The 14,739-nt window shown below is 38.6% G+C and overlaps 1 long non-coding RNA gene across 1 annotated transcript; it reads right to left on the minus strand.

Moving 5' to 3' along the window:
• Nucleotides 1-6,950: 6,950 nt before the first annotated feature.
• On the minus strand, nucleotides 6,951-8,536 carry LOC129095144 (uncharacterized). Its single transcript, XR_008531376.1, has 5 exons — nucleotides 8,215-8,536; nucleotides 7,871-7,960; nucleotides 7,509-7,649; nucleotides 7,173-7,370; nucleotides 6,951-7,027 (listed from the first exon to the last, which is right to left on the minus strand). It is a non-coding gene; the product is annotated as an uncharacterized LOC129095144 (long non-coding RNA).
• Nucleotides 8,537-14,739: the final 6,203 nt, after the last annotated feature.

Consider the following 14,739-nt stretch of genomic DNA (forward strand, 5'->3'; position numbering starts at 1 on the left):
TACAGTTTATACATGTTCAATAGGGATGTCATGATTCTCAAAATCCACAACTTAATTTGGATTTTAAGGTCACAATTTGATTACATTTTAACTTTTTTTAAGCACTGACAGCTATGTCATTTTTAGACTATGAAAAATGCCATATGGTCAAACTTAAATTATTAATTGAATATGTTATAACAATATTAGGTGAGGATAAGTGACTGGTTGCTGTAGTATCTAAATCTTCACAGCCTACAAACATATGCATCGTTTACATAACATACAGGGTTAAATGCCGTAGTCCAAGATGGCGATGGCCAAAACACTGAACTCAAGGCTTTAAAACGTCAGTCCACAAACCAATTGGTGACGTCATGGTTGCTTCAACCACTTCTTAAATACAGTCTATAGTTGTCATGGAAGTACTGTGCTTCTTATGTTTCATAGGATGCATGCAAGTAGATCTGGGTGGAGGGAAAAAAAACTTTGAAGGTGAAGTTCAAGAGCTCAGTTTGATGGATTTTCAATTTAGAATTAAATTAAATGATTATTTCCCACGATTCTATGTTTGGTGAGTATAACTTGTTCTTCATGCAGTTTGCCTAAGAGAAATGGAAAAATAATTTGTGTGTGCATGCACTGTGTGAGTTGCTGATGCTGGTGCATGCCGGTGCGTTTGCCTGTGTGTTATAAAAGGAATACATCATGCATGAGGGCAAAGCTGCACTCCATATTTCAAAATCTGCTCAGTGCTCTGATGTCACTTCACCCTCTGCATGAAAAAGTAAAATAATGGGGAGGAAAGCAGATCAGCTCCCTGTTATGAAAAGGAATCACCTTTTTAATTTACCATAACATGTCTCTCAGCACACAGAGATTTCCCCTTACATTTTTCTGCTTCATTTGCACTCTGCTGTGTTTTTTCGTGAAGCTCATCAGTTTTTGCCCATGTCAAAAGCTCTTCCTTTTTTAATGGATTTTTAGCTAACAGATTTTCTATTTACGATAAGAGGATGCTCTTAGCCTTTTAAAGCCCAATTGAATATTGATGGGTATTTTTGCATCATCTTTGCTTCCGTTTGACTTTTTTAATGATTTGCTCTTTAGTGGAATGTGACACGAAATATAGAAAGAAGGAAGGATTTCATTAACGTCACAGAATAGACAAGTAAAAGCTTTATGACTGGGTCTTGAACATCTGGTAACATACTGTAACTCAGTGTTATAAACTTTATACACTGCTCAACATTGAATGGTATGGATTTCATTTCCGGCTTGTGCATCCTTACAAGTGTGATAGAATTTATTTAGTTATATGAAGTGTGGTTTTATATGTAGCTCAATGTAGTGTATCATTCAGACAAAAATGCTGGAGGGCTACACGGCTACCTCTCAGTGCTGTCACTGCAAAATTATTTTCCTTTGGACTGATTCAAAGTACTTCATATTGTATTGACACAGGGACTGTGCCAGTTTCGGGAGCTGGAGTCTGGATGTGGCCTTGGTATAAGCATAATAATAAACCGCAAGGTCCTTATATTAGAGTGCACAACAGCTGAATTCACCTAACATCACAAGATCCAAAAAGAATCGTGGGATCCCAAGATCAGATCAGGGGTTCAGGAGTGTGTGGCACCACATGGAGAGGTGATTATTTGTTCCAAACAATGGCGTTTTCTAAAGAGGTTAGTGTATATACTACAGGAACATCAGTTTTATCAGACCTGGAGTTTTTCTTTATTGAAAGAAGAGCAAATAACCATCACTGAATGCTTTTCTTAAGGTTTTGGCTCTACTCCCGACTGGCTGTGGTAAGAGTTTTAAAAGATGTTTCATCCAATCACTTGAAAGTGCCTGCATTTTCACTTGAAATGATGGCTTCTCTGATCGTTCTGTGTAACAAAGAAATATAATCAAACATCATCTCATTCGTTTATTTTTTGGGATATCAAGACACCTCATCTTGTCTCATTGTGACTCTGGATGATTTGTTGAGCAACCCTGACTCTGGAAGCAAGTCTCATTCATTTTTTTGCCTGGACAATTTTCGGTGACACACACTTAGGGCTTGAATGGGTATTAAACCCACTTGGTTGAATCATCAACACAGAAGATGGATATCTGCTAGAAAAAGCAGGGTTCCTTAATAAAATGTGAGGTACAAGCCTGTGTTTGTACAAATGTAAGGTGCATTTTCAGAAGAAAAGCCAATGAGCGAGTTTCAAGTTATGTCCAATACATTCAGGAGACTCTTGAGTCCATATGTTGAGACGAGGAGCTAATTTAAAATAAATAAAAACTGATTTGGTTATTCAGTGAGTGGGGGCAAATAATTGCGGAACCAGCGGCTACTCCCATTTCAAAAATAATTTCTTTCATGAATTAGATTCTGTTTCAACAAATCACATTGCCTCCACATCCAAAATGGACATTACAATGAGTTTGAGGCAGCCCATTAATATGAGGGCAGACTGCTGCAGCTACTGTATTTGAGTCAAATATGAGAGCAATCTAAAAGAACTACCTCCTCATCAATAAACCACAGCGATCCCATCCATCTCTCCAGAGCGATGATGGATAGACATGGACCGGTCTAATTAAAGGATGAATTATGGAATGGATTCAATTTATCACTATACTGTCATTGCTATTAAATTCACAGTCAGTCCCATGTTTCCGTATCTGGGTTGTGCTGCTTTTCTGCATCTATCAATCATAAATCAAGGAAAAATTTGTCCCAGCAGGGGATTTTATGTAGTTTATCTGGGCCACACTTCTGGTCCAAAAATGATCTGGTTTAGGTGGTTGTGTTAGAATAACACTTGTACTTGATAATCCCCAGTGTACACACTGCTGGATCTTCTCGACTGCATATGGCAGCCGATATGGCGTTAGAACAAACTTGGTGAGACTATCGAATGTTCTCACAGTCAATCCTCCACACTCACACATTTGCACAAAGTACACAGCCATGTATTTATGCACAAAAACAAACACATTCACACAAGAGCTTGGATGAAGAGTGGAGCCACTCCGAGAGCTAAGATAGTATTGATTGGCTTAGCTGTGTTGAACTCAAACACACACACACACACTGCACATCACACAAAGAAGTGGCAATGCGATTTTATATGACCGCCTCATTCAGTCAGCAAGGATTTTATATACACTCAGATTGAGGTCAATCAACATTTTCTGTCCAGAAAAAAGAATGTGAAAGAGGGTAGGAAAAGGAGTCAGCTGGCAGCAACAACTGTAAAACATTCAAGGCCAGAGGTGTTTTGGAGCTCTTCGGCGTCCCTCTCTTCATTAGCGGACGTAGTGATGTGGGCCACATAATGAGCGCCTTTCAAAGGACTCAAGCCAACAAGCCTATTAGATCACAGTCGGTGAATACAAGTCAATCACTGAGGTTGCTGTCAGTTCTTGTCCACTGTAGTATACAAACTTTAAAAAAAATTGTGTGTGCATGTGTATGCGCTTGCGTTTCTGTGAATGTGTGTGTTCATCTGCATGTTAAGTGGGAAATCTATTAAACCGCAGAGCAAGGTCTTGTTCTGCATACGAGGAAGAGAGAGACGATGCTAGACAAAATGCCCTAGGCCCCATGCAGTTCTATTAGCGAGGCTCTTGAAGGAGTGGAGCACAGTAGAATGGACCACAGCAATCTTTTTTCCTCAACATTATTCAAAGTCCACAATGGCTTGAATTTCGATGTTTCGCAAGATACTCACAGCATGCCTTTCAAAAGGGCTTTGCAGCACCTTGAAAACAGGAAACTGCTTTAACTGGCGAATGGCACACAATTTATGACTTACAATTTCAAACAACCATTTTCAGATTGTGTGCATGCTTCTGAGGAGATAGCCCCTCTTTTTTGTCTTATAAGGTCTAATTCAATTGGATTGTATTTTATCTCGGCTCTTCTCATTGCAGTCACAGTGATGAAATGTAATAAGTGAACTATGACCTGCAGACAGCGAGTGCCATCAAGCAAACAACCACAAATAGAAACACAAATCAATTATGCTCATAGAGTGGCATTAATTATTAGCAAGGCTTTCCTATAAAGCGTTTATCGCGATATAACTTGCATCAAGAACAGCATGATGCATCAACAATTTACCTCATGGAGATTTATCAGAGCCTAAAAGAGAAGGTAAAATCTATACTGCAAATGAGAACAAGACAAGAAAGTTAGTTTGGTTGGCTGAGCCTGCACTATGTTGATTGCAGCAAGCACAGCAGTACAGAACAAATTTATTTTGCAATCTGCAATTGTTAAGTCAACCTCTGTTTTGTAGGCGTTCATACATATCCTAATGTTCTCAAAAAGAAATCCTTGTGCTCAAATTAGTCGAAAATACCAATTCAGGACACTTGAAGCTCTTCAAAGAAAGTAATCTGAGAATAGAACACAACTTTGATGAAGTATCATGAGTAGGACTGAACTATTAGTTCCTTAATTGAAAAAAAAGGAAGCCTTTAGCAATGCTTGTTAAGTAGGTGAGATGTTGCATGTGAAGTACAGTTTATACCGTATTTCAGGTTAGTTTCACATTATCTGCAAAGTATATGGAATATACATAATAACCGGGATGATGTGTGCCTGGTGAAAGTGTGCCATTGGCTCTTTTCATTTGCTACAATAATTGGAATGTTGTAATCTTTGATTGCATTTGACATGCATTGTGGTCATAAATTGCTACTCGGGATAAAGTACAGGCAAATTGAGTGTTTATAATTATAAATGTGTCAGCATTATCCACTTCCTTTCCATAAAACATGTGAGGTTGTTGGCAAATTACCAAGACAAGTGATTGGAAGTTGCCTTAAACCAAACAGGGTTGCATATTTTTTTTTCCTTTCATCTGTGACTGCATCATGCAAAATCAAAAAGAAAAAAGAAGAAAAATCCTTGTGCAAAAACATTGAAAGCTTATTTTTTGGGTATCATTTTTAGAATACATAGTGTTTATGTGAAACTGCTTTTATCTGATTTGAATTTGCATTCTATATAAGGGCTTTCAATCTAAGCAGATTTAATTTCCATCTCAATTAGGATACGGAGTAAAATCAAAGAGCAGCTGAAAGAGAAGACTATGCACAGGGAGAAAATAACATCTTGAAAGCTTAAATGAAGCACACATGTCAAAAAGCGCATCATTACATGACAGCAAAAGTAAGGAGTTTAGATGTATGGGTGGGACTGAGCAAGTGTTGTGTCACCAATGTTTCAATTTTTTTTTAAATCGTTAATTGTGGTTAATGTGGCCTTAAACCTGAATGTATAATGGTGATATGTGTCAAATATCAGTGCAAGAACACACACAAGATGATGGAAATTACAGCAATGAGATGGAAATATATTCAAATATATAAAAAAACATTGCCATGTATTTGTGTTCAAATTCACACATGCACAAAGGCACACATAACCACCTTCATGAATAAACTCCTGCATAAATCAGAACTTTTTTTGTATAGTTCAGCAGTTCATGCGTATACTGTAGCATCAATAAAACTCTCACAGGAACCATCTGCAGGCTTTATGCTGTAATATTTAGCTTTCAAGGATGCACAGAGCTGCGGATAAAGCACCGGATCATTTGAGTGTAACAGAAAAGACGGCAGTATTGGCAACGGATTTGCAGAGGTGAGTCAGAGGTCACACCACATGTGGATCTGTTCTGCTCACCAGTGAGTCTAACCTTTGCTGTGCTCCATTAGCAGCAGCAACTGTCTTTTGGGGTGGAACAGGGTGAAAGAAAAATGAACAGCTGGACTAATTTCCTATCTCTTTGCTGTTTGATGTCAGGGGGCAAATTTGCTAATTTTCATACACAAAGCGATCTGGCTGTTTTTGTTGACATTCAACATTTAGCTTGGATTTTTTTTTCTGACTGGCGCTCATGCGGTTGACAGGCTTTTTTTGTTCGATATGTCAGGCAAGCTGGTGACTGGACGCCCGCCAGTTGAAATCCCTTGACTACCTGGGAATTTTTTTGGAGGGGAATGCAAATCAGTAATACTCTCAGTTTTCTAGGCAGCTAGCGTTGAGGTGCCCCTCAAGCAATACATTGAAATCCCAACTGCTTCAATACTATTGCATTAATATGGTTGTACTGGTCAGCTTCCAAAGCTCAACTGCGATCAGTTCTGTCCAATTGGGCTTCGGTAGCAAAATGAAAAGCGTAGGGTTTGACTATCCTTGGACAGTAAATAAGATGTTTTTTTAACCTGCACATAGATCATTTTAGGGCAATCTTTGAATTTTGCTAGACATTTATGCACTATGAGCATGGAAAGACCAAGTTAAGAACATCAATTATTATCCAATCACCTTTCCAGTAATGTGGCGAAAAGGGGACATATACACAGTAAAATCGGCAGTGTCAATTTAACACTTAAAGAATCAATTTATATGGTCCTTATCTACAGAGTGTTAAAGTTACACTGAACATAGTGTTAAAATTTCAGAGTCAATTCAACTCTTTTAAGAGTTAATATTTTACACTACGTTACACTACGTTACACTGAGAAGTGTAACTCAAATTTAACACTATGGTGTAAATAACACTTGTCGTGTTATTAACATTTGTGTTAATCAAAACTAACTCTTATTAAGTTACTCTACATGAGTGTTAGACCTACTTGACACTTAGTGTTGATTACGAAATAACTCCAAATACAGTGTTGATTTTTAACTGACTCTTGCCAGTGATAAATTATTTACACCTTATGTACAGAATAACAATAATAAGAGTTTTGCATTTACTATGTCCAGCTAACACAGTTTACCCAGTAAAACTCAAAATGTTTGCAGGGGAAAAACAACAAACACCATTATATCCATGTCTTCATAACAATTTATTAAAAATAATAACAATATCAATTTTTTATAAGGTTTTGAGATGCAAGTGTAACTCCCATTCAGAACATCACAGTCCCATCACAGTGAAGAGTCAGTCAGACCTTTCGTCCGGTTGTATTCCTTGACAATACGGTCTCCACCAGGTTTCTTGGCCAACGCAGATTGAACCAACTGTAAAATGAGAGTAAACGACAGGAAAATATTCACTAAAAATGAAATGATTGACCATGAGATACACAGGATTATTTTTTTTTATTTCTTTTTTTACTTTTAAAGTCCCTAAAGGAAGCTCACAACAAACATTTTATCAACCTACCTGTTTGGTATCTTGATCTTCCTTCTGCCTTTTTCTGCAAGGACTGTAATCCTCACCTAGGATGACTGTATCATCAGAGCCGCAGGATATGAGTTCAAGGGTGACCGAATCTTCAGGACCGCAGCCTGAAAGGTCCAGCGATGCTTTGGTTGCGACATCAATCAATGGACTGCCTGATGAACTTGCTCCTTGGGGGATCTATGTGTAGTTCCAGAGAAAGAGGGAAGGGAGAAAACACCTATAATTTGTTGGTTTTTCAAAACCTTAAAGTGTAACTAAGTCTTCAATCCATGAACTATGCTGAAAGAAATGGTTATCAAGATAGTACAATTTTACCAATGTCAAATCTGATAGTAAAAACACCAGCGTTGGGCTGCTGTGCTACTTCTTCAAAGACGTCTGCATCCACCTCTGTTCCCGTCTCATCATATACTCTGATCCCTTCAGTGACAGGTGGGATGGAGAACTTCATGAAAGCTTAAGAGAAAAAATACATATGAGATAACAAGAATAAGTAAAGGTATAAACCCAGACTCTAAGTGATATATTTTGACTTGGCCACTAAATGTAGCTCGACAGAAAGTGAGACACTGAAATTATTTTCAACAAATAGCACAATGAGGTGCATCCTCAAAAGTTATGAACTGACACATCCACTTTCCTTTTGTTTTTACAATGGCATATGAATGATGACCAACCAGCATTCAAAAATCCATCCAAGCTCGGTTCGCTGATCTTGACATATTTCTGTTTGTTATAGATTCTTGTTTTAATCAACATGATGGTGTCTGTAAAACGACAAAATTAAACCGTATTATAATCTGTTACACAAAATACTTTGACAGTAACATCAGCTCCTGTTGGTATATAGTAGATTGGAAAACCATATTGTACCATTCGGGCTTTAAAAATCCCAATCAGCATTTGCCCAATTCCAAAGTAAGTACTGTGTGGAGTCCCTATGGCATGCAGGCATAAATCATTTTGACATGTGTGTAAACAAAGACCTCTGTTTGTATTAATTTATCGAAATGTTACCTACCATCACTGAACCATAGCACGGAATGGGGAAATCTGAAAAACAAAGTAGAGAAATTCCATGTACTTAAAAGGAATAAAGGTAAAACAATGTTTGTTAGCTTATATCCGGGAATGATACAATTTTACAAAATACTGTGTCACAACAAGACAGTGAGATTAGATAAGTGGCCAAATCAATGACTTATCTTTCTGATAATATCAGATCAGATTGCTCAATTAGGCTCATTAGGATATAATGCTGTGATGTTTCATCATTAGTTGTCTATTAAATAAAGGTGAAACATTCCATCAGCCTTGTCCACATAAACAATAGTATTTTGTCCTTTTTTCTCCTGTGCATATTTTGGTTTCTACTTTTCCGTCTCTCTTCATCAGGCTACATGATTGTGACAGTTTGCACGCCATTAGCTTGCATATTTACGTTAGGCAGAGAGCAGAAGCAATAGTAGTAGTTTTGAAGCATAATATACTGTGTCTATACTGTTAAATGCATTAGCAGTAACACAACTTACTCCTCTGTCAACAGGATTCTGTCATCATGCCTTCACCCCACTGTGCTCTGTTAAGTCATCTGTAAATATGACCTGCTAGCTGGTGCTAGTGATAATAAAATGCACAACAACGTCAGAATGTGACGTGCTTCACTTATCAATACAACAGGCTTTATTCATTTAGGAAACCTTACCCAAGAAAAACAGGACAGAGTCAGTAAATAACAACACATGCAGTAACATGACGTTATCTTTATGTTACTGAGAAAACACGGTCAAGTTCAATTTAACACTGACAAGCTTTTCCCAAACACACATTAGAAAGGACTGACAGTAATTAGACAGCAATGTGAAGCTCACATTGCTTTGAAAAGTGCTTATTTAGTGTAACTTGCCAAAATAAAAGCGATTATATGCAGTAAATAATTCACACTAGGTTGAAAGTTAATCCTAAGAACCTGCACACAACGTTAGGTTGTTCTGGATACTTTACCTAAAGAGTTGAACCCACTTCCCGCACATGAAGTCTCTGCTATTTTAATGTCATCTATGGACATTCAAAATAATACAACACTATTCCTTCACATTGACCTCTCTTCCCACATTGTCGAGTTTCAAGTTAGCTTGTTAGCCTTCATTGGACATTGATGTTTGCGCGCACATTTAAGCAGCTTTCACTAGGTCACGTTAGCCCTCTGCTATTCCGTATTTCAAGACACAAAAACTGCTCGACTAAAGTTCGCTTTAGTTATTCTAAAATGATGCTTCTCCTGAAATGTCAAATTGTGGTTTCATAAGTGATTTAGAGAAACTTACCACAGTCGTTCGAGAAGAAAAATGGCGCCGTGGTGAAACTGGTCCGTTTGAAGGAGAAGGAGAAGGAGCTTACCAGAGTACAGAGTACTTTCAAGAGTACACTAGTCTTGAAACAGTGAACATGTTCATCAACACTGTGTGGCGTTTTACTCTTGCTGTTGTTGTAATAACACTGAAATAGTCAATGTACTTTGACACTTTATATTTTACACTAACAATTTTAAGACACCAACACTGGGGGATATATTGGTTGGAATTACTCTTGCTGTTGTTGTTATAACTCTGAAAGAGTCAATACACTTTGACAATGCATATTTAACACTGGGGAATTTACTGTGTAGGGGGTTACATTCATGCATGGAAAGGACCCTACATTTTAGATGACCGGATAAGGAAAAATGGGGAGATGATAGATCTGTTTCTACTTGGTGTAAAGTCCCCAATGACTTAAATGAGATTCTGCACTCGTGGAAGAAGTGGTCCAGTAGTTCCTACTTGTTATGCCCAATAAGTCATTCAAAATATGAGAATGATTTATTGAAAGCTTCAGTGGGTTCAAATACTTGCTCGGAGGATCAACTCCAAAGCTACATTGCAGTCCGAACTGAGCTCCCCACAGTAGCTTGCGCAGCCCCTTAATCTTCCTCCCCCATCTCCTTCCCCTTACAGTATCATGACTTATCTCTTCATTGTTGGATGAAGTGAATAGAGAGAATTCAGAGGGAACAGGGCATAGTTCTCTTGTGACGGCGTACTTATTGACAAGGCCACACAAAAAACGGTTAAGATTTAGGAGGTGGCTGGTGAGGAGAAACTCGGAGCTAATGAACTGTATCCTTCACTATCTATCAGCTGTCTTGACAACTATCAGCGGACAAAATCGATACAGATGTGGTCAAAGATTTGGCAGTGCTTGAATGGGAGCGCTCACCTCTATCTATCTATCTGTGCCATTAACTCTTCCTCTTGTTTCCCTCTTTGGCTGATGGCAGTAAACGAAGTCCACATAAGAAGAAGCTCTACTGTCCTTTCTGGCTTTGGCTTCCTCCTATGTTTAACCAGTGTGATCCAGTGGAATTCAGATGCAGTTAGTAAAGCTTTAGTTAAGCTCTCTGGCACTCATCAAGTCTCATATTTGAAAATGTCTAAGACTGTGTGTGTGGCTTAATGCTGGTTTGCAATGTATAGAATATGATGAATATGAGCAGTTTAACCATCATTGGGATGACATAGATATGAAGCAGCATCAGTCTTACATTGGTATGGCATTTCGGAAAAAGTGATACACGGTACACCGATACAAGGAATGTATCTCAATACCCTACCATTAAAAACAGTGTATACCTCATTTTAAGTACTTTAAGAATGAGCGTCTCAATAAGAGCTGTATTTATGATTTGCATAAATGTGTGCAACACTCTGCTTCCACTCCCTGCCAACCCATTGTCAGTCCCAACTCGTCAAATAACACTGCTTTGTCAGTGCCCCTCAGCATTGGATACCGCTGTATGGGACACACTGGGCTTTCAACTCATTCTAATGTCAACCCATCCGCATCATTATGGACGCTTAGAGCAACCTACGTAGTTTAAATAGCAAGTAAGTTGCGTATGGCGGTAGGGAGGATAGTTTGGACCGGTCAAACAAACCCAGGACTGCATGTTTTTTGTGAACACCTAAGCCTATTTTAAATAGACACGTAGCGTTGGTTGTATGCCTACTGTCGACAGCATCTCGACAAAGCAGACACACGAGGCAAAATATTGCACTAAAGTAGTGTAGCCGAAGACTTGTGCAGGTAATAAAATAATAACACTGAGGCTCCCTTGTCTGAACCAAGACTGCAAACTCTTTATTGCTCCCACCTTGTCAACAGCAGCGATGGCAGATTACAGCTTCACTCTAAACCTTTAACCTGTATAAGCAGCAGTGTGACAATGTAAAGGTGGAGAGATGTGAATGTGTTCTTAATTAAGCATTTTTGCAGTCCTGGTTGGATATTTAAATGTTGAAACACACCATGGTACAATAATTCCACAAAGAGAGAGAGACAGAGACAGAGAAAGAGAGAGAGAGAGAGAGAGAGAGAGAGAGAGAGAGAGAGAGAGAGAATGAAAGACTGCCGGTGTTACACCATTGAGAATGTGAGACTGACTGTGCTACATCATAGAGAATAAGAGACGCCGGTGTTACACCATAAGGAAAGAGAGACGGAGTAAACAAACGTGCCCTTTTGCTACAGGTCATGGGCAGAAAACGTGTTGTTTACGGTGATTTTGAGGAGTAAGGAACACACCATCATCAAACCTGACTGAAGTGACATTTACAGGTACATGCAAATCATATTTATATACTGATTGGCAGTGCAATTTTCCCTGTTGAATGTTTGTTGTTCACTTCTTAAATAGGCACAGTTACAGGCAAGACGTGTGCATGTTTTTATTTGAGATAAGAAGGAGACTTTAGCAGCAAAGCTAATCAAGGCTGTTGTTCAAACTTATGGGTAACCCTCTAGCATCAGTTTTGGAAGTGGGAGGGACAGTGTGTCAATTTCCACTTGTTACATGCATAGCCTTTTCAAAACACACTTCTGTCTTCACAGGAAGTGAGATTCCTGCATCAAAACCACTTAGTTAGGTCTTTGGAAAAGGGCTTGGATGACGTTAACCACTTACGTCACTACCATAGACTATCTCATAGACTACTACACCCCCGCCCGACCACTTCGCTCTGCTGCCTCTGGGCGATTGGTTGCCCCGTCGCTCAGAGGTCCCTGCGGCCGATCCACCCGGTCACAGCTTTTTTCTGTCCTGGCCCCTCAGTGGTGGAATGAACTCCCCACTGACGTCAGGACAGCAGAGTCGCTGCCCATCTTTAGGCGCAGGCTGAAAACTCACCTCTTCAAGAAGTACTACCCTGAGCCTTCCTCGTAGCACTTATCCTATTCGTATTAGTTTGTAGCACTTATTGTATTCGTAGTAATTTGCTTCTGCACTATACTTTTGCTCTGGTTTATGCTTTTAGATGCTTGTTTAAGAAAGGAGATGCACTTATGACTTCTGGCGACTAGTAGTTCTCTTGAATACCTATGTTGAATACACTTATTGTAAGTCGCTTTGGATAAAAGCGTCTGCCAATTGACTGTAATGTAATGTAATGTATATAAGAAGTGGAAGTTGTTGTAATGAAGTCACCCATTTGTTTTTGGACTGCTGTTTTGAAGCATCAAAGATTGCATTTTGGTGTTGGCATCTTGGATCACAGGCATCACCATCTTGGCTTTTTTATAACCGAAGTGACCATATTTCCCATATATGGCTCTGGTAGTGGTAGCGACCTGTGAATTACAAGGTAGCAACGCCCTAAAGCATAACCTGCTTTATGGCCTATTACTTTAAATGGGACCAATATTTATTAAATTAACCTCATGTTGTACTGAGGAGGACTTTAAACTATGTTTTGAGACCATAAACTCTTGTTTACAATGTTTACGTAGGTAACGAATCAAGTAAGAACTAAGTTCATTTCATAGATTTAAATGAGCCCAGTCTTCTTTTTGCAACCAGAGGAATCTGATTGCCAGTAGAATGAATACAAGAATGCGAGACACTTCTGCATTGGCTTCACTTCAGAACTGGAGGTTGCCCCCTGGTCTCTAACTAGTGACTAACACATGTGACAAAATGTCAACATCTACTTTGAGTTTCACGAGATACGAACTTGGACGGAAGTCCTGTGTTTGTTTGACCCATCCTCCACCTCTCCCATCTACCCTGTGTTGACTATCTCATGTTTTATAGTACTTCAGTTGCTCAGAGCAAAACACAAATAAATATCTAATCCCAATTGGATCCAATCAACTCTTGGAGGGCACTGAGGGAGAGTCCTCTCCAAATCTTTGAATTTGAAAGCCACATCATCTCATGAATACTTTAAAAGAAATCACAGAGGTATTAAACATTACAGTGGGTGGAAATTTACATTGAGAGACTCAGTTGGGATGCTGTTGGCGTTAACTGCAATATTTCAAAGAAAAAAATACATCAAAGTGCTTTTCTTGCTCTTCAGTTCAAATGATGACAACCCAGTTTGACGTGGCTCTTAAATTTTACTGAGCTATCTATCAGAACCATCAGCCTTCTCCTCCTGAACTGCATGTCGCCAAAGGAAATTAAGCCATTAGAGGGTTCCAAAATAAGTGCAAATGGTTTCATCTCCTGGTGCAAAAGAGATGTATTTCTTAACATCACAATATGCTGCTTTAATTTGATAACAGGTATGAAGAAAACATTGAAACTTAAATAAATTAGATATGGGAATGAATAACCATTTCAGGCTTGCTTGACACTTTAATATTTTTTTTTGTTTTTGCCTTCCCTCATTTCTATTTTAACATACCCAGGAGAGAGTTTCATGCAACAAAATCATGTCCATTATATGTTAAAATGAATACAAATTCAAGGTGCAACCAGGCTTCCTTCTTTTAACAAATATATTGAAAAATCCACCCTACTGAAAGATATTTGATCGAAGAAGTCTGCCCAACTTAAAAGGGTGGTGAATAAATTCTCGACTCGTCTGTCTTCTGGCGTTGTTATCATATCCTGCTGAAATAAGGCCATCTCACCAGCTCACACAGAGTGAATTGTGGATTGTATATAATTACTGATTCCTACTGGAATATTTCAGACTGAGCAAGATAAATTAAATGATAAGAATCTCGGTCTTCTTATTGCGTATTTCCTCCTCCAGTGCGTATAAGACGAAAGCACTGACATTACATTTCTTTTTTTTTTTTTTTTTTTTTTTACTTCATTTTGGGGGCATGAGAGCACACAGCGTTTACTTGCTGAAAAAGCAATTATCATGAGTTCTAAAGACGTCTGCAGACAACAGGCTCTGTAGAACTTTGGCAACATTTTTAATATTTTTTTTAATCATTGTCGTGTTTTTAGTCTGAAATTTGGTGCAAAACCCAACCTATCATTAGGATAACTACCTTCAAATCGAACATGTCTGACCAGAAAGACATATATTTAATGATTCTCTCCTTCCCTCAATTCCACATTAAAATTCAAAATACAATAGAAACCACTACAGTTATTGCTCCTGTGCAAGAGATTTATCACAAACTCTAGAGGGAATGGTGGATTTCAAGTCAGAAATAACATATGACTTTCTAATTTCCAGCACAACCCGAGGCCAGTCTGTCATTGTTA

This window comes from Anoplopoma fimbria, chromosome 8 (genome assembly GCF_027596085.1).
Source record: "Anoplopoma fimbria isolate UVic2021 breed Golden Eagle Sablefish chromosome 8, Afim_UVic_2022, whole genome shotgun sequence".
NCBI classification, from domain to species: Eukaryota; Metazoa; Chordata; class Actinopteri; order Perciformes; family Anoplopomatidae; genus Anoplopoma; species Anoplopoma fimbria.